The sequence below is a fragment of the Felis catus genome, chromosome B4, assembly GCF_018350175.1.
Source record: "Felis catus isolate Fca126 chromosome B4, F.catus_Fca126_mat1.0, whole genome shotgun sequence".
NCBI classification, from domain to species: Eukaryota; Metazoa; Chordata; class Mammalia; order Carnivora; family Felidae; genus Felis; species Felis catus.
Window position 1 is genome coordinate 58,270,998 of NC_058374.1, and position 26,892 is coordinate 58,297,889.

A 26,892-nucleotide genomic window follows, 5' to 3' on the forward strand; every position below is an offset into this window, starting at 1 on the left:
AGGAACTGAATTTTTAATTTTGCCTAATTTTTATTTATATCTTAATACGCCATGTGGCTCTGGTCTCAGTGCAGGTTTGGGCATTGTCATATGTTTGCTCATAGCGGAAGGTTGGTATCCTGGCTCTATCACTTATTAGCTCTATGACCTTTGGCAAATTACTAGCCTGTTTTGAGTTTCACCTTTAAAATCAGAGTAGGGGCGGCACCTGGCAGTCAGTTGAGCACCTGACTCTTAATTTTGGCTCAGGTCATGATCTCACGATTCAGGGTTCAAGCCCCACCTCAGGCTCTGCTCTGACAGTGCAGGGACTGCTTGGGATTCTCTCTCTGTCCCTCTCCCATGTTCTCTCTTTCTCTCAAAAATAAAATAAACATTAAAAAATAAAATAAAATCAGAGTAAAAATTAAGGCAGTGATGAGATTCAGCATGAAGATATGTACAAAGGACTCAGCAGTATTTAGCATCTTGCTCAATAAATGTTAGCTATTGTTACGTTTCTATTTTTTAACTTTAAAAAAATGATTGTTCTTCACTTGTAAGTAGTTGCCCTTGGATTATCTATATTAATGATCAGAACAATATTATATGGGCGAAAACCTTAAAAATATCTAGTTAGCTTTTCAAGTGTTTCTCTTTTTTTAATAATAAACAGTTTAAAAATAAGGCTGTTTGGCTCATAAAACAAACTGCATACATATTATTTACATGCTTTCTGCTTGCCTTTGGGAAGGCACAGACAGATGAGGCGCCCTGAGAAAGCCCCATCTCCGGTCTCTGGAAACCAGAGAACTGGTTCAGTGAACCAGAAAGAAATCTTGACAAAAGAATTAGTTGGGTTTATTCAATGCCAAACCCCTTAATCAAATAAAATGAATAATTCTTTGTAGTACATATATAGTTACTATATCTGTTTCCTAGGGCTGTTGTAACAAAGTATCATAAACTGGCTGGCTTAAAACCACAGAAACTGTCTTGCAGTTCTAGAGGCTAGGTATGGGCGACACATGCTAAACCTGCAGTGGAGGGACGCCTGGGCAGCTCAGTTGTTTGGCTCAGGTCATGACTCACAGTTTGTGAGTTCAAGCCCCGCATTGGGCTCTGTGCTGACAGCTCAGAGCCTGGAGCCTGCTTCAGATTATGTCTCTGTCTCTCTGCTTGTGCTCTCACACTCTCAAAAATAAATAAAAAAACAAACATTAAAAACAAAACAAACAAACCAATTTGACAATAAATTTCATATATTAAACAAAACAAAACAAAACAAAACAAAACAAAACAAAACAAAACAAAACAAAACAAAAAAACCCTGCAGTGGAAAATCCTTTGCCTCTCTTCCAGCTGCTGGTAACTCCAGGTGTCCCTTGGCTTACAGCTACAGCAGAGTCTCTGAAGGGGGTGATTACAGGTGTCTCTATTTTCCTCCTAAAGACACAATTCATATTGGACTAAGGCCCCTCTTAATTCAGTTTCACCTCATTCTAACTTGATTACATCTGCAAAGTCCCCCATCTTCAAATAAGATCACATTCACAGGTATTGGAGTTCAGGATTTCAACATATCTTTTTGGGGGGACTCAATTCAACTCGTAACAGTTAACTAACTTTATTTCAAATTAAATGATCATAGCACCTTTAATGTCATGTTTTCTATCTTGAGCAATAATATTTTTACCAATAAAATGAATTGATTTACAGAATAAAAGGACTTTCACACAATGCTCCATTAGGACTTGATGATTTTATGGGGACGGATTCTTAGCAAAATTTGCTTACCATGTACAAAAGATCAATCACAAAAGCATACCTCTAGATGTTCCCTTTCCTTTCTCACCCCATTCAGTATGTCACCAATTCACACTAGGACTTGTGTATGCATGTTTCTCCAACTGCGTCTCTCCTTCCTCAATGCTCCTTACCTGGTGACGGTCCCCCTGTTGGTCTCCTTGGCCCCATCCTTGATCTTCCACCTTCTCCTCTATCTGATACATCCCCAAGCTGTCATCAGAGTGCTTGCTCTATAAAGTGTCTACACCAGCCCCTCCCCAACTCAAAACCATAAGCATATCTGCTACCGATCCAGCCAGTTATGATACTGTGGGTACTTTGGTGCACATCTTCTTATCTAATACTCGAAAGTAGCCCCACTGCACCCCACAGATCCTATCTTCTCCATTGTCAGAGATGTTAGCTAAATTCCCCAAGATCGAGGCTATAGGTCAAGTCACTGTGACAAGGTATGTGATCTTACCTACCATTCTGAGTCCTTCCAGTGGATTCAAATTTTTTGACTATGCGCCCCATAAGGAAAAGTTTTAGCATATGTGGCTGGCCGACTGTAGTTTTCAATGATGGCCATAATATGCTCTTCTGTTCCAACCCCATCACGAGGTGATTTATTTTCCCCGCGCTTTTGAATCTGGGTAGGCCCTGTGACTATTTTGACCAATAGAATATGGCACAAATGTAGAAGTAACACTGTTCCAATTTTAGGGGCATACTTTAACAGGCCCAGAAGCTCCTGCTTCCTTCCTCTTGGAAGGCATGGGGTCTCCCCCATTTGGAACCCAGACACCATGCTGTAGAAAGCCCAAAGCCCATGGAGAGGCCATGTGCAGGCTCACTTGTCAACAACCCAGATGAACTCCCTGACGACATCCAGCATCAACTGTGAGTGTCTATCTTGTACATCCACACCATACAGCTCCCAGAAGACTGACTGAAACCACAGGAGAAACCCCACGTTAAAACTACCCTGCTGAGGGGCACCTGGGTGGCTCAGTTGGTTAAGTGTCCGACTTCGGCTCAGGTCATGATCTTGCGGTTTGTGAGTTTGAGACCCGCATCGGGCTCTGTGCTGACAGCTCAGAGCCTGGAGCCTGCTTCAGATTCTGTGTCTCCCTCTCTCTCTGCCCCTAACCCACTCCCATTCTGTCTCTGTATCTCTCAAAAATAAATAAACATTACAAAAAAAAATTAAAAAAAAACAACTACCCTGCTGAGTCCAGACAACCAACAGACCATGAGAGACAATAGTACCTTGCTGTTTTAAGCCACAAAGTTTTGGGTGGGTTGGTTATATAGAAATATATATGTTTAACCAAAGCAGCATGCAAGCCTAACATGTTTGTTTAGTTATCATGAAAATAACCTGATATATAATAACTCATACACACAAATAGGAGTAAAACAGATGAGATAATCAGGGCACCTGGGTAGTTCAGTCAGTTAAGCGTCTGACTTCAGCTCAGGTCATGATCTCACAGTCTGTGAGTTCAAGCCCTGAGTTGGGCCCTGTGCTGACAGCTCTGAGCCTGGAGCCTGCTTCTGATTCTGTGTCTCCCTCTCTCTCGGTCCCTCTCTCCCCGTCACGTTCTATCTCTTTCTCTCAAAAATAAACGTTAAAAAAAAAAAGATGAGATAATCATTAAAAATTCATATTTTTTGAAAATATCTGATGAATTATGGTTGTTTTCTTATACCATCCTTGACTAAAGGCCCCAATATACACAAGACCCAAGTAATCATTAATGATAGTAGACATAAATGCCTTGTAAAGTCTTCTTGATGATACCAAGAAGGTGTCATCAACGGTGGGGTTGTGGCCCACCGCTTGTCAGTTCTGATTAAATCATTGATATTTTTATCTTGGAATATGGATAATGGAGAGCTTGTAATAAGCGTTGACAAAATATTAGTTGTCTTATTTTTGTTATATCCTTGTGTTTATATTACCAATATTTTCTTTATTCTGATTCTATGATTTTAAATTTTTTGTTTGTGTTTGTTTTGTTTGCAGAAATCTTTTAAGGCCGTTGTCCCTTTTGCAAGGATTATCAATTAACACTGGCTGGCGTAATCTGTAAATCTCCTTAACCAGGCTCGCATAAATTGCCACACTCACAACCTGCTGAAAGAGGGCAAATGCAGGTGGCCCCTTGGGGCAGTGGCCGCACTCCCTCTCCCCAAGGAAAGTTTGTGACAGCACGATCATCTGGTGCACAGACTGAGCAGAGGGTGCCCATGTCGACCCCTGCAAGTTAAATACGAGTAATTTTTTCTGCATATTAAAGAACACACACACACAATCAATGCTTCGGACACCCCAGGGGTCTCTGGGGCACACACTCAGCTTGGAAACCATGGGGCTCCAAGGGCAGATTCCTGAGTTCAGTCTGTGTGCCGGGGTTCTGCACATTGTGGACCTGCCTGTCAGGATTCTTTCTTTAATCTCTCACTTCCTGACCTTTCCCTCCCCCTCATTTGCACTTCCCATTTCCCTTGGTCCACAGAAGAAACTCTCAGCACGCCCAACCTCTAGGTCACCCAGCAGTACTCTACAGAGAAGCGACAGGACAGAGAAACAGACAAGATTCCAGACAGAATCTAGACTAGAAATTTCATTTCATGTCTGGAAACGAGTAAGTTTCTAATTTTGCTTTTTACCAAAATAGAAGCATATATCAACTTCTGGGAGAGAGAAATTAATCCTAATTAAATGAGCCTTGTTTTTGTTTTTGTTTTAATCCAGAGTATTATATCCTGATTGGATGAGAGAACATTTTGTTTTACACTAGTACCTAAGGAGTTGCTAAGATAAATTGGTAAGATTCCAGGTTAATCTACTTGGAGGAAATTAACCGCAAAAAGAAAAGGCACTGGGCCACAACCCGGATGTGTTAAGTTTTATTCGTGATTGTTAAGTGCATTATTTACAGTAAAATCCACAATATATTACCACTAAGATAAACTAGTTTTAATTATGTGATAAATAGGAAAAACATGAGAAGTGGTTGGTGCTTAACACTGAGCAAAAGATAAACATAAAGGAAAATGTGGTATTTTGGAATAGAGTAGCCTCTTGGAAAATGTTAATGAAAATGCCTTTCCTGTGAGTGTAATACATGCTCAAGAAAATATAAAATCCTACTTACTCTGGATATGTCCCTCTTGCTCTAAGATATGTCATTCCCTATCAGAAGTAAACAGGACACTGAACCCCTCTTTTTTTTTTTTTTAATGTTTATTTATTTTTGAGACAGAGAGAGACACAGCATGAGCAGGGAAGGGGCAGAGAGAGAAGGAGACACAGAATGTGAAGCAGGCTCAGGCTCTGAGCTGTCAGCACAGAGCCCGACGCGGGGCTCGAACTCACGAACTGTGAGATCATGACCTGAGCCGAAGTCGGACGCTCAACCGAGCCACCCAGCCGCCCCTGAACCCCTCTCTTTGAGAAGATGCCAAGTACACAACAGAGACACAGATGGGAAGAGTGAGTCTACCAAGCTTTCTCCTGGTGAGAAGGGGCATGCCTCGTGTTTGTCATTCCTGGTCTTCTTATAAACTTCAAATACTCTGATTTTAATATGGAGAGATAAGGCAGGGAAGCATTCCATGTGTCCCTCACCCGGATGAAACAAGGACCCACCCCTCTTCAGTGTTTCTCTCCCGCCCTGATGATTCACAGACCAGAATTAGGGGATGGAAGAGGCAAGATCTTTAAACAAAATTTGTCATTGCTCCTGCTGCTTCCATCTTTAACATAGTCTGAATGTGGACTATGGCAACACACACCAAACTTCCGGTTTCTGATGCCATCCTTCACCCCCAGTGGGGAGAAACAGCAGTGACACAGACCTGAAGCCTGGCAGTGGATTTATGGTGACTTGATTAGAGAAGGTTTTGCTGACGTGATAATCCCAGCCATCCATTTCTTTATGCTCTGGTGGCTTGCTGGACAATTTGGAGTGAATGAAAGAGAAGCCTTTCTTTTGTAGAGCAGGAGAAGGGCCGTTTTGTAACGGGAGGTGGCAAAGAGAACTGGCAAGATGCTTCCTCCTTGGCAGGGCTTAGGAAAGACTTACAGAAAGGTTAGGAGCCTTGAATTTGGTTGACTTCCTAACACTCGTGTGTCCCGTGTACCGCTGCAGAAAGTCATCTTGCATCCCTAGGGGTATAAGTTCTGCAGGCTGGAGACACGGGGTTAGCCTTACGTTTACTAGAGCAGTTATGACACTTGATTACTGCCTTGCTTGTTTGTACAGCAGTCTCTGCCTGTCGGGCAGTGACTTCATTTTCTTTTGGATTTCTGGGCCTTAGTATACATCCAGGCTAACGTACGAACCTCAAAAAATATTTTCTGAATAAATTTTTGGAATGTATAAATCCACCATGTTTTTGTTTAAGGTAAAAATTAATATGATGGATGTTGGCTAAACTTATTACGGTAAGAAAAAAATTGATAGACGAGCTGATATGTTTCTCTCTCTCTCTCTCTCTCTCAATCACACACACACACACACAAAGGGGAAAGAGGGAGAGCAAGAGAGCAAGAAAACAGACACCTGTATAAACTGTATTGTGTCAGGCATAAAAGAATCAAAAATAGATTTTCAATGTGCTCACTTGTTCAAGCTCTGTGTCATCGATATATTGAAGCTTACGCACTAAAACTGCCTTCATCACTTACAAGGTATTTTGCTTATGTCCTCTAATTTCTGGATACTCCCTTTAGAACTTTTTTCTGAATCTTATTAAGACATGAGTTCTGAGTCCATTACAAGATTTTGTTTCAAGCTCTAGCTCATTGTCTAGTTCATATGTGACCTTGACATATCAGCTAATATCTCTAAACCTCACATTAATATCTCTGAAGTTCAGCTACCTTCCCTATAGAGGTAAAAATGAAATACGTAAGTGAGAGCATTTTGTAAACCATTGAACAGAATATGTCACAGTCATTTCTTCGTTTTAATATAAGGTTATCAAGGTTCTAAAGAGACCCTATAATAAATATAGCAGTGAAGCACATAGACTGTAGAGTGACATTGCCAGACTTCATAGTTTTGCAAGCTTAATCTAGTTATCGCATCTCTCTGTATCTCACTTTCCCCATTTGTGAAATGCTTTAAGTAACAGAGTTTTCATGAGGACCAAATGAGACATTCACAAAAGCCCACGCTGGCACCAGTGAATTCTCAATTTATGCTGGTTATAATTATTACAGTGAAGATTCACATTGAATCTGAAGGTTTTTAGAGAAATTTTGGCATCTGTGAAACTGGAATTATTTATCATTTTAGAGTGAAGAAAGGATCCACAGATACTTCACTTCTCTAAAACCGAACCTTGCTGCGTGGCTTCCTTAGAACCCTGCTGCCTGGCTGAGAAAAAGTGGTTTGGCCTTAGATGCTCCCTAAGCATCTAAGGAACACATGGCCTTAGACCACTCCACGTGGCCAGAACTTCTACCGTTGTACTAGGAGGTCCACAATGTTTTTTAGCCTTTCCTCAGATTACTGGAGCAATTTTCTGCTGGAGATCCTTTACTGTTTGGATTTGGTGCAGTCCTCAAGTGAGTTAAAACTTGCTTCCTCAAAAAGTCTGGTTAACTTATTTCTCTACTTTAAAAAAAAAAATGGTATGGAAGGTCTTTCTCACCAATGATGGTGGCAAACATTTTTTCCCACTGTAAGTAAGCCCAATAGATGACAGTCTCAATTTACAAAACAGATGTATCATAGGGTCTCTGATATGCTAAAGTTTTGCCACAGATGGCTTTTATTTTTTCTTAATGTTTTCTTTATTTTTGAGAGAGAGAAAGAAACAGAGTCCAAATGGGGACTGAGCAGAGAGAGGGAGACACAGAATCTGAAGCAGGCTCCAGGCTCTGAGCTGTCAGCACAGAGACTGACCAGGGACTCAAACTCAGGAGATCAAGACCTGAGGTGAAGTGGGACGGCCTAACTCACTGAGCCACCCAGGAGCCCCTACAAACAGCTTTTAAATAGCAATTCGCTTTGGGCATTTGAATGGGATTCATTTACAAAATAAAAGCAGATCTTATGACTTTAAAATAATGCAATCATCTATTGGGTAAAAATAGGCTCAACAGTAAAGAACTGCATTTCTCTCAACCAGTCTATCTTCTGCCATAAAACAAGACAGTTTTAGAAGTGTTAGCATACCTGTGTGTTTTATGTTTACGTGGTGTTTTCTGCCGTGGTGATTCCAGCTACTTCAAATCATCAGAAAAATAGCCTATTGGTCATAAATTATGTCAGATCAAATAAAATATCCTATAACAGATCTAAATTGCAATTCATCATCACCATACAACTCTTTAAAGCAGATAGCAGTAAAAAGTAAGTAAGGTTTAGTCACAGGAAGTTGGGGGAAGTATAAGATAAAGAAGACTAACGAGAAATGATTTGGGGAGGCAGGGCAAGGATTATTAAGGAATATGTATGCCACTAGTTTATTCTATGGGCAATGGGGAACATTTTTAAGGCACTTGATTCAAGAAGTTACAGGTAGGGCACCTGGTGGCTTAGTCGATTAAGCATCTGACTCTTGCTATCTGCTCAGGTCATGATCTCATGGCTTGTGAGTTCCAGCCCCACATAGGGCTCTGTGCCGATAGTGAGGAGCATGCTTGGGATTCTCTCCCTCTCTTTCTGCCTTTCCCACACTCGGGCACACACACATGCACACACGCTCTCTCTCAAAATAAATAAATTTAAAAAAAGGCTACAGGTGATATCAGTCTCCCAAGAATGTATAGAATGGGTTGGAGCAAGAGGAACTGGAAGATGGATGCCCTCTGGGGAGTTATTCCAGCTTCCTGGGGCCTGAACAGAAAACAGGAGCAGACAGGGAGCGGTAGCAATTCTGCAGTCTGCAGAAAGTGCACTGCCCAGATGGCAGACCAGGGAGGGACAGCCGATTTGGATCCAAAGCCTCCAGTCTCGCCCCATCATGTTTTACATATGTAAATAGCACGAATGGACAGTTCTCCAGGATACAGGACTCTGAATGTGAGACTGCTCTAAATCTGGAGCCACAGAGCCAAAAGTCAATATCCTCTGGGATTCTGCCTTTAATGAGCCTGATTTGTACTCTTCCTGAAAGTCAGCTTTGATAGTGTGGTGCTTGTGGTGTTGAGGCATGTTACATACCAGTCAGGAGGCATCCTCAGTGCTTTGCTTTCTTGATCCTAAGAGATACCAAATACCTTGGAGACCTTTGTATTATTTAATGAGACATTCAGCAGCATTCCCTCCATCTCAAGGCAGCCGACTTTGTAAGAAGTTTTTAGAGGACGTGGATTTATGATGTATCCTTGGAACATTTTCTTTTAATAGTTCCCACTAGTCACAACTTGAGAAACTTCAAAGTTCCTCTCTAAATCCACTCCATGCCCCCTCCCCACTTCTGTAACTTTCTGCCATTAGAATATATGGTTTGCGTTTACAGATTACCAGGCACACGACAAAGGAAAGCATGAATAAAAGAGAAGAAGAAAAAAGGGAAAACTGTCTTAGTCCATTCGGACTACTATAACAGAATACCGCAGACTGGAAAGCTTATAAATGACAGAAATTTCCTTCTCACAGTTCTAGAATCTGGAAATCCAGAATCGCAGTGCCAGCATGGCTGGGTAGGGCCCTCTTTTGAGTTACAGACTCCTCATTGTCCTCACATGACGAAGGGGCAAGGGATCGGTCTAGAGCCTCTTTGATACAGCAGTAATCCCAGTCCTGAAGGATTAGTCACCTCCCAGAGGCCCCACCTCCTAATGCCATTCCCTTGGGGGGTTAAGATTCAACATGTGATTTTGGGGAGGACACATTCAGACGACAAAACAAGTCCCAAATTATTTTATGATAGTTGTTAGGTGGTGAACACACATGTATGTTTGAGTGAAAGAACCAGGAACCCTTATAAACTGGCATGTGAACCTGGTGTTCCCATCAGATGAGTCATCAAAGATTTGAGAGTTAATTTACTTGAATAGATATAACAGTGCTACCTGACGAAAAGATATGAGCATACACACATGAACACAAGATGTGCTCTATGGGAACAGTGAACATACTCCATAATAACAACCACCCTCTATCAGATGCACCCTTCATCAGGCCCTTAGTTCCACACACATTTTATCCTCACAACACTATAAGGTAGATATTATTATTATTATTATTATAAACCCTATTTTACAGATGCGAAAATTGGAAGAGGTTTGATGATTTGCTAAGATGACTCACAGGATCCAGTGCTCACGGCTATGAATTATTACAGGATAAAAAAGGACACCGGGCAAAAATCAGCAAAGGGTAAAGGCACGTGGGACAAAGTTCAGAGGAAGCCAGGCACAACTGTCCAAGAGTCCTCTTCCAGGGGAATCACACAGAACACTCCTCATTCCTCCAGCAACAAGTTGAGACAACAGGCAGCAGCGACTCACACAAAGAGGGTGGGGACACTGAGGCTTTTCTTTCCATGAAGCAGCTTTATTCGTGCCAGCACGGGCTCAGTGGACAAAGACCCCAAAAGGCTGAGCCCTGAGTGCAACAGGGGTTGGTGGCCTTTTGTACAGTTTTGGCTCCTTTGTCTCCAGTCTACAGTAACATACAATCTGAAGAGGCGCTCTATGTTACGGAGTCATGACGAATGTTGTGCACACGCACATAGCCAGGTTGCCTTCCCTTGTCTTGAGGTTTTCACTGCATTCCTTAGGGAGGGGCTCTACCACAAACACATGTGAAGTGCTGTCTCCCAGGGAAACACATTTGAGACTCGGTGCTCAAGGTCTTTACTGGGGGCTGGTCATGTAAGCACCTTCTACCTAGCACATACCAAAATTTCACACTCCCGGAAGGAAAGCAGATGTTCGTAAAAACCACATTGTTTGTACAAATAGTTTAGGCACAGTGAACCCTTATCGGGGAATTGTGGGAATGCTCTCAAAATCCAAGTTCCTAGACAACAGCCAAGGGCCAACCCTGCAAACAGACATCTCCAAGACTGGCATTCTCAGGCCTGCTTCGTTAACTCTCTTCTGCATGGGAATGGACTGAGAGGCCTTGATTAACCATGGAGATGCAGAAGAGAGGAGCTGTCTTTGAGGGAAGGAGACATGAAGGATTCAAGTATATTTCTTATGTTCACTTTAGAAACATAACATGGGTATCAGGAAGGCTGCCTTGACCAGAATAAAAGGCCCAGAATGAGGCAGAGCTGACACTAGAACCCAGGCCTTCAGACTACATGGGGGCACTTAATGAATATTACAGTAGAAAGTAGTGTGGGTAGTCCCCATCTTTTTCTGTAATCAGTGACGATCCTGATCAATTTGTTTAATTTTTACTCAGCTGCTGTCAGATCTTATTACAAAACAAACAAAATCCAAGTTGATTTTGCACGGGTAGCTTTTTAGTCTGTATGATGGCATGATTCGAGCACTAGACAATTTCAAGCAAGTGTATTGGTAACTTACTTTCTCATTTCCTCTTTTCTAGATGGAGGAGACCACAAATTGTCATCAATTTATTGAAAATATTGTGAGTAATTCTTAATAACTTGTAAGAAAATAACAATAACAAATTATAATGAGAGAGAAGGGAGAGAAAGGGAAACCTCTTCTTTATATCAGAATGTCAGCTGATTGATGCTGAGAATGATAGAATTAGACCAGTTACAGGATACTAAGGTCATCAAATGAAAAGTTGTTGCAGACTGGGGTATTTACACAGTCTCAAAGTATCATGCACTAATTACGTATTAATTAAAAGGGGAGGAGGGGAATGCCCCTTTACAAGGGAGAGAGATGCTGGGCATCACTTTCACCAAATGACCAAATTTAACATGACTAATGGAGGTACCAACAAACACTGTGTGTCTCCTGATGTGAGGCAATGAGGAGTATACAATCTTACCTTGGTGGTATTCTTACCTCTTACCAGGAGGTTCAATCTCAATCTAATAAAGCAGTAACTAGCAAAATCTAGAATGTGGGACACCCTACAAAACAACTGGCCTGAACTCTTCAAAACACCCTAATATTTATAGCAGGACTATCGACAATAGCCAAATTATGGATAAAGATGTGGTGTGTGTGTGTGTGTGCGTGCGCGTATATATATATATATATATATATATATATATATGTGTGTGTGTGTGTGTGTGTGCATCACAGAGCATTTATGGATTCTTCACATACCCTTCTTCCCTTATCCCCACCACCAAAGAAGGCCTCTGCCCTGCAGCTCCCTACTGCAAGGATGCATGCTCTGCCTCACTAATGATGCTCCTTCAGCTCTGGCTCTGGCATTATGCCCTACAGAGCCTCCAATAGCTGGGCTCTCCTTGCCCCAGCAAGCAGCCTTCTTGGACAGGGTTCCATCTAGGTGATTCCAATATGGCACCTTTCCTCAAAGTCCACATAGCTCATGGTGTTGACAAACACCCTTTCTTGACTCTCCCACCACAGGCAGTATCAGCCAGCCTTGACTGTTCCAGGAGTCAAATCTCAGTATATACCACACCAATAGGCCAGGGAACGCACATCAAGTGCTCTCAAGAGCCTCTAGGCTCCACTCCAGACCCTTAAGGCAAAGGAACCCACAAATCTCCTCACAGAGTGTTTGGTAAGTATTCTGTTGGAGAGATGAGAATATCACCCCCTCCCTCCTCTGGGGTAAATAAAGAAGGGGAAATGGCAAACACACCTTGCTTGGCCAATAATTTTTTCTCCCCAAATTTGCCTCTTCTGCCTTGCCTGCTCAATCTCTAGCCTTCTCTTAAATATAAATTAGAGGTAAGTTAAGAAATTGGTTTTGCTGCATAATTGGTTTTGCTGTTGTTCAGAAAGTTCTTTGGGTACACCAAACATGTCTGTTTGGAACATGGAGGTACTTTTCCCTCTGTGCTTAGCACTAGAGCCTCAGTGGAGGCCACCATCTCATTTGACATCCTGTCTCACCCATAGAAGGTTCACACACACCTACCTCTGTGTCTCTACACCCACCTAGCACCACAGTGTAACTACCCCTTCCAGATTCCAGCAGGAAATGGAAGAAATGAGCACAAAAGATCCAGGTCTGAGGGAATCTAAACACTGTTTTTAGGGGATTAAGTGAAAACCCACTTAATGATGAAATTCGTAGTCCCCTACCCCTGGTGGGCCTGTAGAACACTGGCAGGAAGTCCTTTGCAAATTGGATGATTCTTCTTGCAAAAACTACATAATATCCTGAGAACATACCTAGAGTTAAGATTATCTGGGAGTGCTCCAGTGAAACAGCCTAGTCACTTCCATGTGGTCATCTAACCGAAACACCCAGAGAAGGAGCCTGGCAGAACTTCTCTATAGGCTTCTTAATGCCTAGATAGATTGCTACAAGTCACCAGATATTTCAAGAAAGCCTACTAACATCAAAGGTAAATTCCGGGGCGCCTGGGTGGCTCAGTCGGTTAAGCGTCCGACTTCAGCTCAGGTCACGATCTCGCGGTCCGCAAGTTCGAGCCCCACGTCAGGTTCTGGGCTGATGGCTCAGGGCCTGGAGCCTACTTCCGATTCTGTGTCTCCCTCTCTCTCTGCCCCTCCCCCGTTCATGCTGTGTGTCTCTCTCTCTGTCTCAAAAATAAATAAGTGTTAAAAAAAATTTTAAAGAAAGAAAGAAAGAAAGGTAAATTCCTCCACCAAAAAAAAAACAAACATAAAAATGGGTGTTGGGGAGGGGTGATGAAGAGAGCAAAAGAAAATATTTTAATTAATTTTCTCAAAAATATAGGTTTTAATTAACTTCCTCAGAGGGCCTCCTGGGTGGCTCAGTCTGTTAAGTGGCCGACTTTGGCTCAGGTCATGATCTCGCAGTTTGTGGGTTCAATCTGTGCTGACAGCTCAGTGCCTGGAGCCTACTTCAGATTCTGTGTCTCCCTCTCTCTCTGCCCCTCCCTCACTTGCAGTCTGCCTCTCTCTCTCTCTCTCTCTCCCCAAACTAAATAAACATTAAAAAAAATTTTTTTAATTAACTTCCTCAGAAATACAGGGAAGATTCTTTTATTCATGAAACAATAGGAATAGAGAATTTTAAAAGCTCTTAGAAATAAGAAGGCTAAAATTTTAGAATTTCAAGAAAAAGGTTAGAAGAAAAACATTGATAAAAATCATCCCCTAACCCAAAAAAATGGATACAAGGAGAGAAAAAATTTAAAAATGAGAAGATCAGTTACAGGGGTCTAACATGAAACTAATATAAGTCTAAGAAGAAGAAAACAGGGAAAGAAGAGGGGAAGAAACTATCAAAGACATATGACCAGAAAACTTCCTAGGATGGATAAGGACTCATGCCATCATAGAGTTTCTAAACACAAGCAATAAAAAGAGATCTTGTATACTTCATGGAAGAACAAAAAATAGGTTACATAAAAAAGTGTATTTAACTAAGAGTGCCCTTGGTGTTGGGGTACCTGGGTGGCTCAGTCGATTAAGCGTCCGACTTCGGCTCAGGTCATGATCTCGCAGTCCGTGAGTTCGAGCCCACGTCAGGCTCTGTGCTGACAGCTCAGAGCCTGGAGCCTGTTTCAGATTCTGTGTCTCCCTCTCTCTATGACCCTCCCTCGTTCATGCTCTGTCTCTCTCTGTCTCAAAAATAAATTTAAAAAAAAAGTTAAAAAAAAATTTAAGAGTGCCCTTGGTGTTCTCATTAGTGACACAGGACACTAGTAAACAATAAGGCAATTATTTTAAAATTTTATGGAAAATCATTTTTAAACTAGAATCTTATTCACAATCAAATACCAATGTAGTGATAGTAGAACAAAAGCATTTTGAGGCATGCAAGGATCAAAACACTGACCTCTCTTGTGCTCTTTATTTGACAACTATTGGAGCATAATTCTCCACACAGACAAGGAAGTAAACCAAGAAAGAGGAAGCCATATGATCCAAAAGTCTGGAGACCTAACACAGAGGATAAAGAGGTTAAGGGGAAGTCTTAGAAAGATACCAGGACAGACTGGAGTAAGAATAAGGAGGGTAGTGGGAAAAAGAGTTGAGAAAAAGAGGAACTGACATTTGACCTATGCAAATTTTTGTTCGGAACCCTATTGGGCAGGTGGGAAGAATCATAATAAATACATAGTAAAGTAAATAAATGGAAGAAAATAATGCAATAACTGCAGGAAAAGCAAATGTTGTGCAAGAAAAAATGTGACCATAGTACACTACTTGACTCACCAATGACTCTTAAAAATGTGATTCTTTCTGTGGCTCAACACTCACCCAACCCTCCACCCTCCATTCCCTTCTCCCTACCCCTGCCCAGGGGCATTCACTGCACTAGAATAAAATGTACACTCTTCAGCACCATTTAAAGGAGTTTTCATTCCTATAACTTTCTCCCTGGCTCACTAAACCCCAGGAAATCTCATTTGTTCATCCCTCTGCTGGGACACTCATTTTCAAATCACCCTATAGTGTTTTCCTGTGTATGTAGTGCTCAGGTCGTGGCTCCAAGTTCACCTTCTCTCTGAAGATTTCCCTGACCAGCCAGTATGAATGAGTCTGGCTTCCCCTCAACTCTGTCACTATAACATCATTTCATTTTATTTTCTTCCTATTACACCACTAATTGAAATATTTGGTACCAGTATATGAGAGTAAATTATGATATTACTTACTATTTATATAGGACTTATTTTGGATCATGTGCTGTTACAAATGCTTTACACTTGTTATTTTATGTAATCCTCACAGCATCTCTATGAGGTAAGGTACTATTATTACCACAATTTTTTTTTAATTAATTAATTTTTTTTTTTTTGAGACAGAGAGAGACAGAGCATGAACAGGGGAGGAGCAGAGAGAGAGGGAGATACAGAGTCTGAAACAGGCTCCAGGCTCTGAGCTGTCTGCACAGAGCCCGACGCGGGGCTTGAACTCACGGACCGTGAGATCATGACCTGAGCCGAAGTCGGACGCTTAACCAACCAAGCCACCCAGGCGCCCCCCCCACAATTTTTTTTTTTTTTTTAAATAAGAAAACTTAGGCACAAATAACTTGCCAGAGGTCGATCATAAGCAAAGCCAGGACTCAAAACATCTACAGTCTGGCCCCAGTTTGTGCTCATAACTACCATGTTACATTACCTTTCCCTGCAATGGCCAGGAGGGCAGCAACTTTGCCAACTCTTCATCCTTATGGCCTCAAGATATTTAGCAGTGCCTGATATTTACATAGTGGGTACTCTACGAACATTTGTCCAATAAATGCATTACAGTATCTGAGGTAATCATCCTAAGGGAAATGGAAAGGAGGTAAGTATTTTGTTTGGAAACCAGTATTTATTTGGCTTGGAAATCTCAACTACATACCCAACTTCATCACCTACAAGTTCTGCTTTCCACATAACTATAATACATAAGTCCATAAAGCTTTCTTCCATATAACAAGGATGACCTTTCCTCAGGTTTCCATGAACATGTTCTTCAATATTTCCTGAGCCCTCATTGGTAGTGCTTTTAACATCCATGTTTCTACCAATAGTTTGTGACTTTTTAGATATTCTGTAAGATTCTATACATTTTCTGTATCCTATTCCTCACTTCCTTCTAAGTCCTCATCAGCAGCACTTTTGATTTCCATATTCTAACCAGCAGTCCATTCATTTCAAGGCAATCTCTGCTTTGTCTATCATGGTCCTCAAAGTTCTTCCATTCTCTGGCCAATGCTCAATTCGAAGCCTCTTCTACATTTTTACGTATTTGTTACAGAAGCACCCTGTTTCCAGGTACCAAAATCATTTTGGTATTCATTTCCTAATGCTGCTGTAACAAATTAGTGCAAATTTTGTGGCTTAAAATAACAGAAATTTATTATCTTACAGATTTGGAAGTCACAAGTCCTAAGGCAATGTGTTCACAGCGACTGCATTCCTTCTGGAGGCGCTAGGATGAGAATTTGCTTACTTGCCTTTTCCAGCTTCTAGAAGTCATAGAAGCCGCTTAACAGTCTTTGGTTCATGGCCACTTCCTCCTCCATCTTCAAAGCAAGCAGTGAAGCATGTGCAAATCTAATTCTCTCTCTCTCTCTCTCTCATACACACTCCCCTCTGCTTCCATTATCACATCTTCTTCTGACCATGACCATCCTGCTCCCTCTTGTAAAGACCCTTGTGATTACAATGGCCCACCCAGATAATCAAGGAAGATCTCCCTATCTCAAGATCTGTAACTTAATCACATCTGCAAAATCTCCTTTATAATACAGTTTCTGGCAATTAGGTCATGAACATCATTGAGGAGCCATTATTGAGCCTACCACACTCATCAACCATCTATAACAGGCCAGGTATTAGAATACATACAGTTGCATGGTAGTAAAAAGCAGTATATTGCCTGCCATTAAGAAATGTATGATCTAGTGGGAGAGTCAGACATCAGTCCCAAAACCACAATGATAATCACACCAATAAACAATTACACATTGCAGTTAGTGCTCCGAAAGCCTGGGAATCACAGGGGGTCATGAGAGTCTTTGTGAGGTAACAACATGCAATCTGAGGCTGGCAGGGTGGTAAGACGCTGGCTAGATCAAGAGTAGGAAGACAATCCCTTCCAGGCAGAGGGATTCCCAAGTACAAAAGCCCTGAAGAAAAAGTTTGGGGGCTAAGGGGTAACAAGGTATGGTTGCAAAGGTGAGAGGAACTAGATCCCTCTGGGACTTCTATGGTAGGGACTTTGGGTTTTATTCAAAGCATAACTGAAAGGGGTTCACGAATTTTTTTAAGCAGATGGATGATGTAATTACTTTGCTCTATGGAGAACAGATTAGGGGTAGGAGGTGGAGGTGAGCAAGAGGTGAGCAAGAAACATACACACACAGTAAAACCTTGGATTGTAACTCATTCTGCGAGTGTTCCGCAAGATGAGCAAATATTTCTAATACATTTTAACTTGATAAATGAGCAATGTCTTGCAATAGGAGTAGTACGTGATGCCAGTGTCACATGATCACAACTGAGCCAAAAGTTCTTGAAATTTGCTTTGATATACAAGTACTTTGGATTATAAGCATGTTTCCAGAATGAGGTATGGTCGCAACCAAGGTTTTACTGTATATTCAGTGAAGAGAAGACAGTGACTTGAACTGGACACAAGGAAGTTAAAATGGAGAGAGCTGTACAAATATCAGATATATCTTGGACCAAAAATAACCCAAGGACTTGTAATTTAGTGTCATTCAAAAGTCCAGGGTATAGCCATAGGTGTGCGTTGCATCTGGGAAATATAGCAAGTTAATGGAGATGAAAAATTAAAGTGACTGAGATACCAAAAAGGGAAATGAGCCAACCATGTACCTTGAAATAATACAGGAAAACAAGACTTGGGTTGGAAGAGAGAATTGGGAGCCAAGTGCTAAAATCTTCAGGGGATAATGGGGGCAAAGTAACCAGGAGGTCTTTCAATGATCATTACAGGAGGAGAGAGGATACACAGACTGATGGCATGATTAGCAGAGGGATTTCACAGGAAACAGCACTGGACATAGTGAAGGAGATCAGCCCCTTCCAATTCTGAGAAAGTGGAGAAAATGAGCAACATCCACCAGAGGAAGGTAGGGAAATGACCTCACCTAAGGCCAGAAGGATCAATATATATTTAGTGAAGGTGAAGGGGGATGTGCTAATACTGAGTTGCACAAAGGGTATTATGGACAAATTTGGGTGGGAGGTTCTAGTGAGGGTTGAGTCAAGACAGAAAACACAGAGAGAGTGAAGGTGAATGAGGGCTTCATGAAAAAAAGTATAATAGGGCCCATTTAACACATTTGTCAGGTTGCCAATGCTGTGAATTCCCATAGTTCATTCTCTGGAGTTTGCTGGATACTGGGGGCTGTCTGTGTTTACCAGTGTTCTGGAAGGAAAGCCAGATACGCTTTTCTTCATGGTCTTCTATGGTAAGGGAATCTAGGTCCAGAATCTGAGGTTGGATAAAAGCACAACATGTATATGCCTAAGATGCTCTTACTCCCTTGGTCATCTGGCTTTCTTTCATGGTTCTGCTCAACCTTCACCTCCACTATAAAGCCTTTTCTGATTTCTCTGACTAATCTTTGTTATGCTCCCCTGTACCTTGTGCAGACTTCTATTGTGGCAACTGTTATACTTTACTGCATTTGCTTTTTATACATTTCTCTCCCCGAGTGGTTATTTCTCAAGAGTGAGGATAATGCTTGAACTATTTCCATTTGCCTATTACCTAATACAAAGCCTGATAGCCTTAGTAAGAGCTACATAAGTGTTTAATTAAATGAAACCCGAATTAATCATTGTTTGCCGGTCATTATTGTAATATATACATTTTAGGTTTGAAGAAGAGTTTGTATACTCTTAATATAACAATTACTGTAAAGTTTGGTGTCCACATTGTGTTTAACCTGCCTTCTCAATAGATCATGTTCAGTTAGTAAAAATTAAATACAACCGTTTAGATATTTTGTCAAGGTATATATCCTGGGTCTTAACCAAATTGTGCTAAACTACCCAGTATTTCAGATTTTCTTGACAATAGCTTTAGAGTCAAGTTAATTTCACTCTACAGCATTTCCATTTCCTTTTTCATTTCAATTGTGAACATAATAAATTAATGTGTCAAAAATCAAACACTATATAAACATGTACAGTGAAAAGGCTCATGGAGATTTTCCTCTTATCTATAGAAAGAGCTTACTCATTCTTCCCTCTACTGATTTTTTTTTACCTCATTCTTTTTAACACCTGATGAATATATGGGTGTGTTTCAATCTTTTGTCTTTACAAACAATGCTGCAATAAATACTCTTGTTCATACATCATTTCACACATTTACAAGTAAATACAAGACACTTCCAATTAAGCTAAGTCTTAACAATGATGTTGGACCATTAAATCTATCTGCTATTATGTAGTTAAGTTCATATGGCTGCTAATGACTCCTCATTCCCAGCTTCAAAGTGTTGTCCTTTTAAGTCAAGTGGCGGACTCATGGGTTACTGTAAATAATGTTCTCAGAACATTGGTTAAGAGGAAGGAAGGTGCCTGGTTTACCTGCAGGGATGACGTTAATGTTAAGACTCATGCATGAAATTATTAAAGACGCACAAACCTCATTGACATCCTTTATCTATATATTCACTGAATTACTGACATTACTAGTAGAATATTCGCTCTAATGTTACTGCAAAAGAAAATGCCAGTTTAGTTAACAATGTTGTAGTTTGTAACCAAGTCATGAACACATACATAATGTTATATATTTTTTAAAAGCATATAGACTCATGGCAAATGATAAGCATAGCCAAGCAAAAATGGTTGATGTATACAACTGAAAGGAAAAAGAAGTTAATTATCAGAAAACTTTAAACAGTGACTATACTACGTGGCAGAACTGCCCACAGAAGATTTGAAGAGTCTTAGTTGTTGAGATATTTAAGTGGAATAGAATTGAAAGCTAGAAAAATAAACTTGAAAGGACAATCCTTCTTTGGCAGAAGTAAATGCCTAAAATGACCTAATAGATTTTTTCTTTCAAAATTCCAGTATTCAATGAACACTGCCTCTAAGTGCCTCTTTTGTTGGATTTGTTTGTCAGTGTATGCATTAATTAGTTTGCTTAAAAACTGCATTGTTCGCAACAACAACAAAAAAACATGTTAAACAGTATTGGAATTGGTTAGCATTCCCAGACACATGACTTTGTTCAATATTCTAAGTCAGTTCCTCGGGATATGACAGGGGAGCTTCCCTTTACAACCTGCCTAAATATGAAAACAGTAGTGATTTAGCAGACTGGCATTGCTGGGTTTATTTGCTAGGAATTTCATGGTATTCAGTTCATATTGCTATGAATTTTCCCAGAAACATTTAAATTGTTTTTGCTTACAGTCTATTCGCAATCTACATAGTTTCACCACTGACATTCTGTAAAAAAAAAGTCCATCAGAAAATAACAGCTATATAAAATGAGTTTGGCCAGGCACCTGGGTGGCTCAGTCAGTTGAGTGTTGGACTTTGGTTCGGGTCATGATCTCATGGTTTGTGCCTTTGAGCCCCACGTTTGGCTCTCTGCTGTCAACGCAGAGTCTTGGGATCCTCTATGTCTCTCTCTACCCCTCCCCCGTTTATGCTCTCTCTCTGTGTCTCTCAAAAATGAACATTTAAAAATAAATAAATAAAATGAGTCTGTCAATTAGGCATTAAAACATGTAAATATTTACTGTTCTCTATGTCTTTATAAACCTTTATCTTTTGGGAGTCAACTAAAGCTTTGACTCCGAACAAATCCAGATGTTAAGATGTAACTGCTGTTTGAAAAGGTATACAACACGAAGAGGTATAAAACATGATTAATTGATCTGATCTATGAAGCCTAAAACAGGTAGATGATTTAGCTCAACTAATCTATCAAGCACCAATGATGGTAGGATGTTCATGCCAGAGGAGAGGAAAGGTGAACGCAGAGAGACTATAGGATATGATCAGTATCTTATATCCTGACTTCAAAATGTAACCCTACTATTTCCTTCCACCACTTTCCACCCATATTCATTTCCCTTTAAAAGTAGTCAATGTTCTTCTCAAAAAGTGCCTGGGGAGTGAGACACATAGTGAGGGGTGTGCCAGGGGGCATAGACAGGGAGAGGCATAAATGGAGACAAAGAGGTTAGGAGGGAATATGTGGAAATATAAGACCTCATTCTGAGGTAGAGCAAACCTACCCATTATGACTGGAGGAGTGCACAGATAGAAAAGTTATAGAAAGAACAGATTAGAAAAAGACCTTATGCACTACGCTAAATTCAGTAGACAATGGGGAAGTCATAGAGGTATTTTGAGTGAAGAAATGATATGATCAAAATAGTGCCTTAGGAAAATTAAGCTTGAGACCAGTTGAGAGACTTCTGAGAAAAATTCAAGTAAGAAGTAATGAGAGCATAAATCAGTACATTAGCAATGGGAAAGAGAAAGCATATAGATATGGAGAAAAGAGAATCCGCAGGGTACGATATCTCGTTGAACACGGGAGACAAGAGAATAAGAAAGAAGTAAACGATGGTTGAAACTGGGTCAAATATCCACCCTTGCTACAATCATCTGTGGCTAGGGTGTGGTCACCAGGTAGGACATGGCCTTGTATGCCTGCCCCTTTCACAGGCACTTTGGTGGGGAATTTATAGCTAAGAAATGGGAAAACAAGGCACCCCAACTATTAAGCTCTAGTAAAAAATTGTGTATTAACCCTGCTTCACAAAACAGCCATGCACACCCTTCAAAACTACATTGAGATCAAAGATATTAGCGTGCGGATTCTGTAAATCAAGGTCTAGTCTATGAATAGTATAAGGGATCAAAATGTGCCACCCCAAAATATGTCACTTTGATATAAGGATTGCTTTTGTTTTGGGGAGAGCACAATCAAGGGAGGGGTAGAGAGAAAGGGACAGAGGATCCAAAGTGGGCTTTGGACTAATAGGCTGACAGCAGCAAGCCTGATGTGGGGCTCGAACTCATGAACCCTGAGACCATGACCTGAGCCGAAGGCAGACCAACTGAGCCACCCAGGTGCCCCGACATAAGGATTACTTTGAGCTAAAAGGCAATGGAGATCCATGAGATGGAGAAAGACGCCTTCCTGGAGATTCCCTTCTCTGACTAAAAGCAGACACTTCTGAGAAATCCCCTCTCCTGAGGAAGTTTCACAGCATTAAGACAGTCAGCAGTGAGACGGACTTACACAAACCTTACCCCATTAGTTTCCCCTAATGTATTTATCTGCCCAGTCTGTTGCACTTGAAAACCTAAAACCTGTGCCTTTTTCTTTGTTATTTTTCTACAAATTTATCGTTCTTTGTTAAGATGCTATGTAAGCCCAAATTCTGACCACACCTTTGAGTTACTCATCACTGAATTTCTCTCATGTGCATGTATGCTACAAGAGCTGATCAACTTCTTTTTCTCTTGTTAATCTCTCTTTTGTCAGTCTAATTTGCACAGCCCCAACAACAGAACCTAAGAAGGTACTGGAAAAGTTTTTATTCCTCTCCTACACCATACACCTTAGATCTTTTAAATTTTTTTTTTTCAACATTTACTTATTTTTGGGACAGAGAGAGACAGAGCATGAACGGGCGAGGGGCAGAGAGAGAGGGAGACACAGAATCGGAAACAGGCTCCAGGCTCCGAGCCATCAGCCCAGAGCCTGACGCGGGGCTCGAACTCACGGACCGCGAGATCGTGACCTGGCTGAAGTCGGACGCTTAACCGACTGCGCCACCCAGGCGCCCCAACACCTTAGATCTTTATGAGATAAAACATAAAGAAGAAACTGATAACTCACATCCCGATAAAAAACAAGGAAACTGCCTTTCTGTTTGAGCTAAAGGCAGGTGATTACTTGGGACTTTTCAACAAAGGACAGTGTGGATCTTTTATATATTTTCACACCTCAGCTGATTGCAGAGGCAAGAGCCAATAGCTCTCTACCGCTCTAAATAACTAGATCATTTCAGCATTTCCCATCAGTCTCTCATCTTGGTTTTACTAACAAGTAACTGAGACACACAATTTTATTCCTAAGTATGTTTGTAAATTTTGCTAGAGAGATTGTTTATACTTTCCATAAGATTTACAACATGTTATCAGACCCAAAAGAGGCTAGAATGACTGGTAAAATGGATAGCTAATTGGACTCTAATTTCTCATTATGCTCTGCAATTTGTGACCTTAAACACTTCCAGTATTCTGATCTTTATTTTCCTGGTCCTTAAAACAGGGTTAATAATAGCTGCAACGCTTTCCTTATACAAATGTTTTGAGGTTACAATTCAATGTCATGTAATTTATATGGCATTCAGAAATATAAAGCATCATCTTAGTTAAGCAACAAAGTCCTTCCTCAAGCTTGAATGTATTTCTTCTATAAACACCAACACTCACCTTGCAAGTATATATAACATTCACAGCACTGAAAACCATGGAATCCGTGAGGAATGCATTCTGCTTCCACTGTAAACTTTATAGCTCCATTTTAACTCTACTTTTTATCTTTGAAGCTCAAACTAACATTTATTGTGATTTCAGATGCTTGAACATCTAGTACTAAAATCAAAACAATATAACTTTGAATCTGAATGAGCTAAAATGAAGTAAAATGTACTAGGCAAAATCGCCCTTTAATGTAGTGGTCGAATGGTAACAACTGCTGGGCAATCATCCTGTGCAAATACATCCTTGGCCTCATGCCCAAACTCTGTTGAGACCTTTGTTGGTCACGTAAGAGATATCTATGGCAATGTTTGGCATAGAACATCCCAACAGGTGTCCCTTCTGTCTAGACATACAAGGAGTCAGAATTTGAATGCTCTAATTACATCCTAGGCTGGTTAGGGCTTCCCAAGGCAAATAGCCATTTACAGTTAAAATAGGAAAAACATTTCTCAGACTAGGGTAGACTATAAATGCAATCGATCAGATATTTAGATCTACATATCACAATAAAGAACTAAGAAATCAATTCTTTTCAGATGGACTCTAAGACAAGTGTTAAGGGAACTAGCTGAATTTCACAAGTATTTTACACTTTTTCAATTACAAAGAATCATGTGTTTTTCAGTACAACTTCTCTGGAATATTGTTTGTGGTAATATAATTTCCTCTTTTTTTTTTTTTAACTTGTCTTCTCTGTCCCCTCTTTTCAACTTTTTTCTATATTTTTGCACCTTGAATATCTCTTTAAGATTTTCTTTCTCCCATTAGCCACCGAACACAAAAGAAGTGTTGTGTAAAATAGCTTTTCTCACAAAAAAAGGCACAGCCAATATGACAAGAGAAAAAAAATGTTCATGTGATGGGCTATGCTGCATTAATAAGGTGATCTAATTTCTAAGTTATTTTTAAAATATAAATGCTCATTTTGCAGAGGTAATATTATGCAGCTTGTGGACTTAAGAGAACTAATTAGAAGCATAGGTGCAATTGGCACTTGAACGCTGGGGTTCTTGATTCTGCTTTGGCTTTGCATTCACCATTGATGGTGTGACTCAGACTAGATCTTATAAAGATTGCAAATATCGACAAAGTAGTATTTATAAATCCGAGCATCCCAAATGCTTAATTTGGAAGTATTTTAAAAATCTGAGTTGCACCTCACATTTGTGTCCCAGTTGATTTATACAGAATCCAATTTCAGAGGCGTTAGTTGAACGGCCATGACATGTATTACCAAATGGGCTACAGAGGCTCAGGAAAGCCTATCAGTTGGAATGTTTACCATATGTTATATTAAATGCTTAGAGCATTTGGACAGCTGTTGAGGGGATAAAGTTACAACACAAAGACTGCCCAGCCAGTTTCCTCCAGTGCTCAGAAAGAATGTTAGGATCATTTAGAAAGCAGAGGATGCCTGAAATAATGACGTCTATCATGGAAGGTCCCAGATTCTCTCCATTATATGGTAACAAAATCCCCTTAGGCATAAGGATGAACATTCCACTGGGTTTCCCCAGGGTGGCATCTGTTATTTACAGGAATTGCCGTTGCCAAGCCTAAAGGAAAAAAGAGAGAGCTCTTCATTTCCATCTTCCTACACCCACGGAGGGAGAAGAGGCCATTCAAAGAAGCAGACAATTTGAAACCCCAAAAGGTATAACCAACCCAACACTCAAGCTGGCCAGAGTTTAGAAACAAGTCTTCATTTATGCACAGAAATAGTCTACTCATAAGCCCAGACCTCTCAGGTTAGTAACACTACTATCCAACTGTTCACTGGTTTACAACCTGATATTAGAAATAAAGAACTCAAGGGAAGTGGAATATACCATGCTAAAAATATGCCTCTGGCATAACAATTATTTTGGACCAGTTATTTTTGAGAGGTGTCAGACATAGGACAATTTCAGAAAACAGAGTGGAAGTTGCCCTTTTCTGAAAGAAATTCATATTTATGAGGGAAATCTCCATTTTTCAGGGAGTCTCTCCTCCCCTGTACAGGGTGTCTCTTCTCTGAAGAAAAGGATAACTAAATCTGTAAAAACCTACCCATGGAGAAAGTACTGATTTAAATCTGCAATCTTACTCTTGTTTACTGTGCTCTGCCTGAAAATTTCCCAACCTGGTTCCCCCCGCTCTCACTGCACCCCAACATCTTTCCTCGGTCTTTAGCTGAGGCTGATATTTTAAGGTGGTAGCTTGGGCCATTTTGTGGAGTTACTCACTTTTCCTGGATATCTCACATGTATACAGGAAGTACACATGGGATTAAACTTTTTTTGTTTTTCTCCTGTTAATCTGTGTTTTACAACCTAAGAAGGTGTAGAGGAAAAGTTATTTTTTCTTCCCTACAGATCTAAAAGTCCTGACTTGAACGGAGGGATAAAATCTAAACTCATGAGCACAATGGGGGAAATACGCAGCTCCTGAGGGAAACCATAACTTGTTTTCAGTCTCAGCACAAATCTCTGTAATAATCAAATGACTGTTTTCAACTTTTTTTCATAAGGTTTTAAACCCATTTCAAATAATTAGACCTTCCCCGGTTCAATGAGCTGATTGAGCAAGAGAAATTCCTCCATACAAATGGAAAATTTTCTTAATTTTCCTTCCTTTCTCCCTGTAGTTCTAAAATGAAATGAAGTGATGGAAAGTCACTAAATGAAATATTAACCAAAACAAATTCTTGTCTTTTTTTTCCCCCTCCCTTTTCCCTTTTTTCTCACCACCAGTTGCTACCAATGCCCTTTTGTTAGGCCTGCTTAACTGGTTACGCATCCCTGAGCTCTGCCTGAGGGGCCACATCTGAATCTGAAAAGTAAACCCTTCTGCCTGCCAGGCCCCAGGACCTGCCCCCTGCACACACACAAAACAGCCCTCTCTACCCTCTCACTTCCTTCACTTACCCACACATCCCTGACTATGACTTCTCTCGTCTCTCTTTCCCTTTAGCTATGTGGCTCCTTAAATCACCACCTTAGTTCAGCAAATCATAGTATGTACTTACAATTCTTAGACACATCCTATTCAATGTATATGCTAGTTTCATTATTTGGTTGCCCATGCTGCATGTGTCCC

General features: G+C 40.6%; 1 protein-coding gene and 1 long non-coding RNA gene across 2 annotated transcripts in view; one reads left to right on the forward strand and one right to left on the reverse strand.

Moving 5' to 3' along the window:
• The window catches only part of BCAT1 (branched chain amino acid transaminase 1), a 107,151-nt gene that overhangs the window by 78,204 nt on the left and 2,055 nt on the right, over window positions 1-26,892 (reverse strand). The window lies entirely within an intron of this gene.
• LOC109501495 lies at window positions 4,190-5,084 on the forward strand. Its single transcript, XR_002159598.2, has 3 exons — window positions 4,190-4,421; window positions 4,532-4,604; window positions 5,043-5,084. It is a non-coding gene; the product is annotated as an uncharacterized LOC109501495 (long non-coding RNA).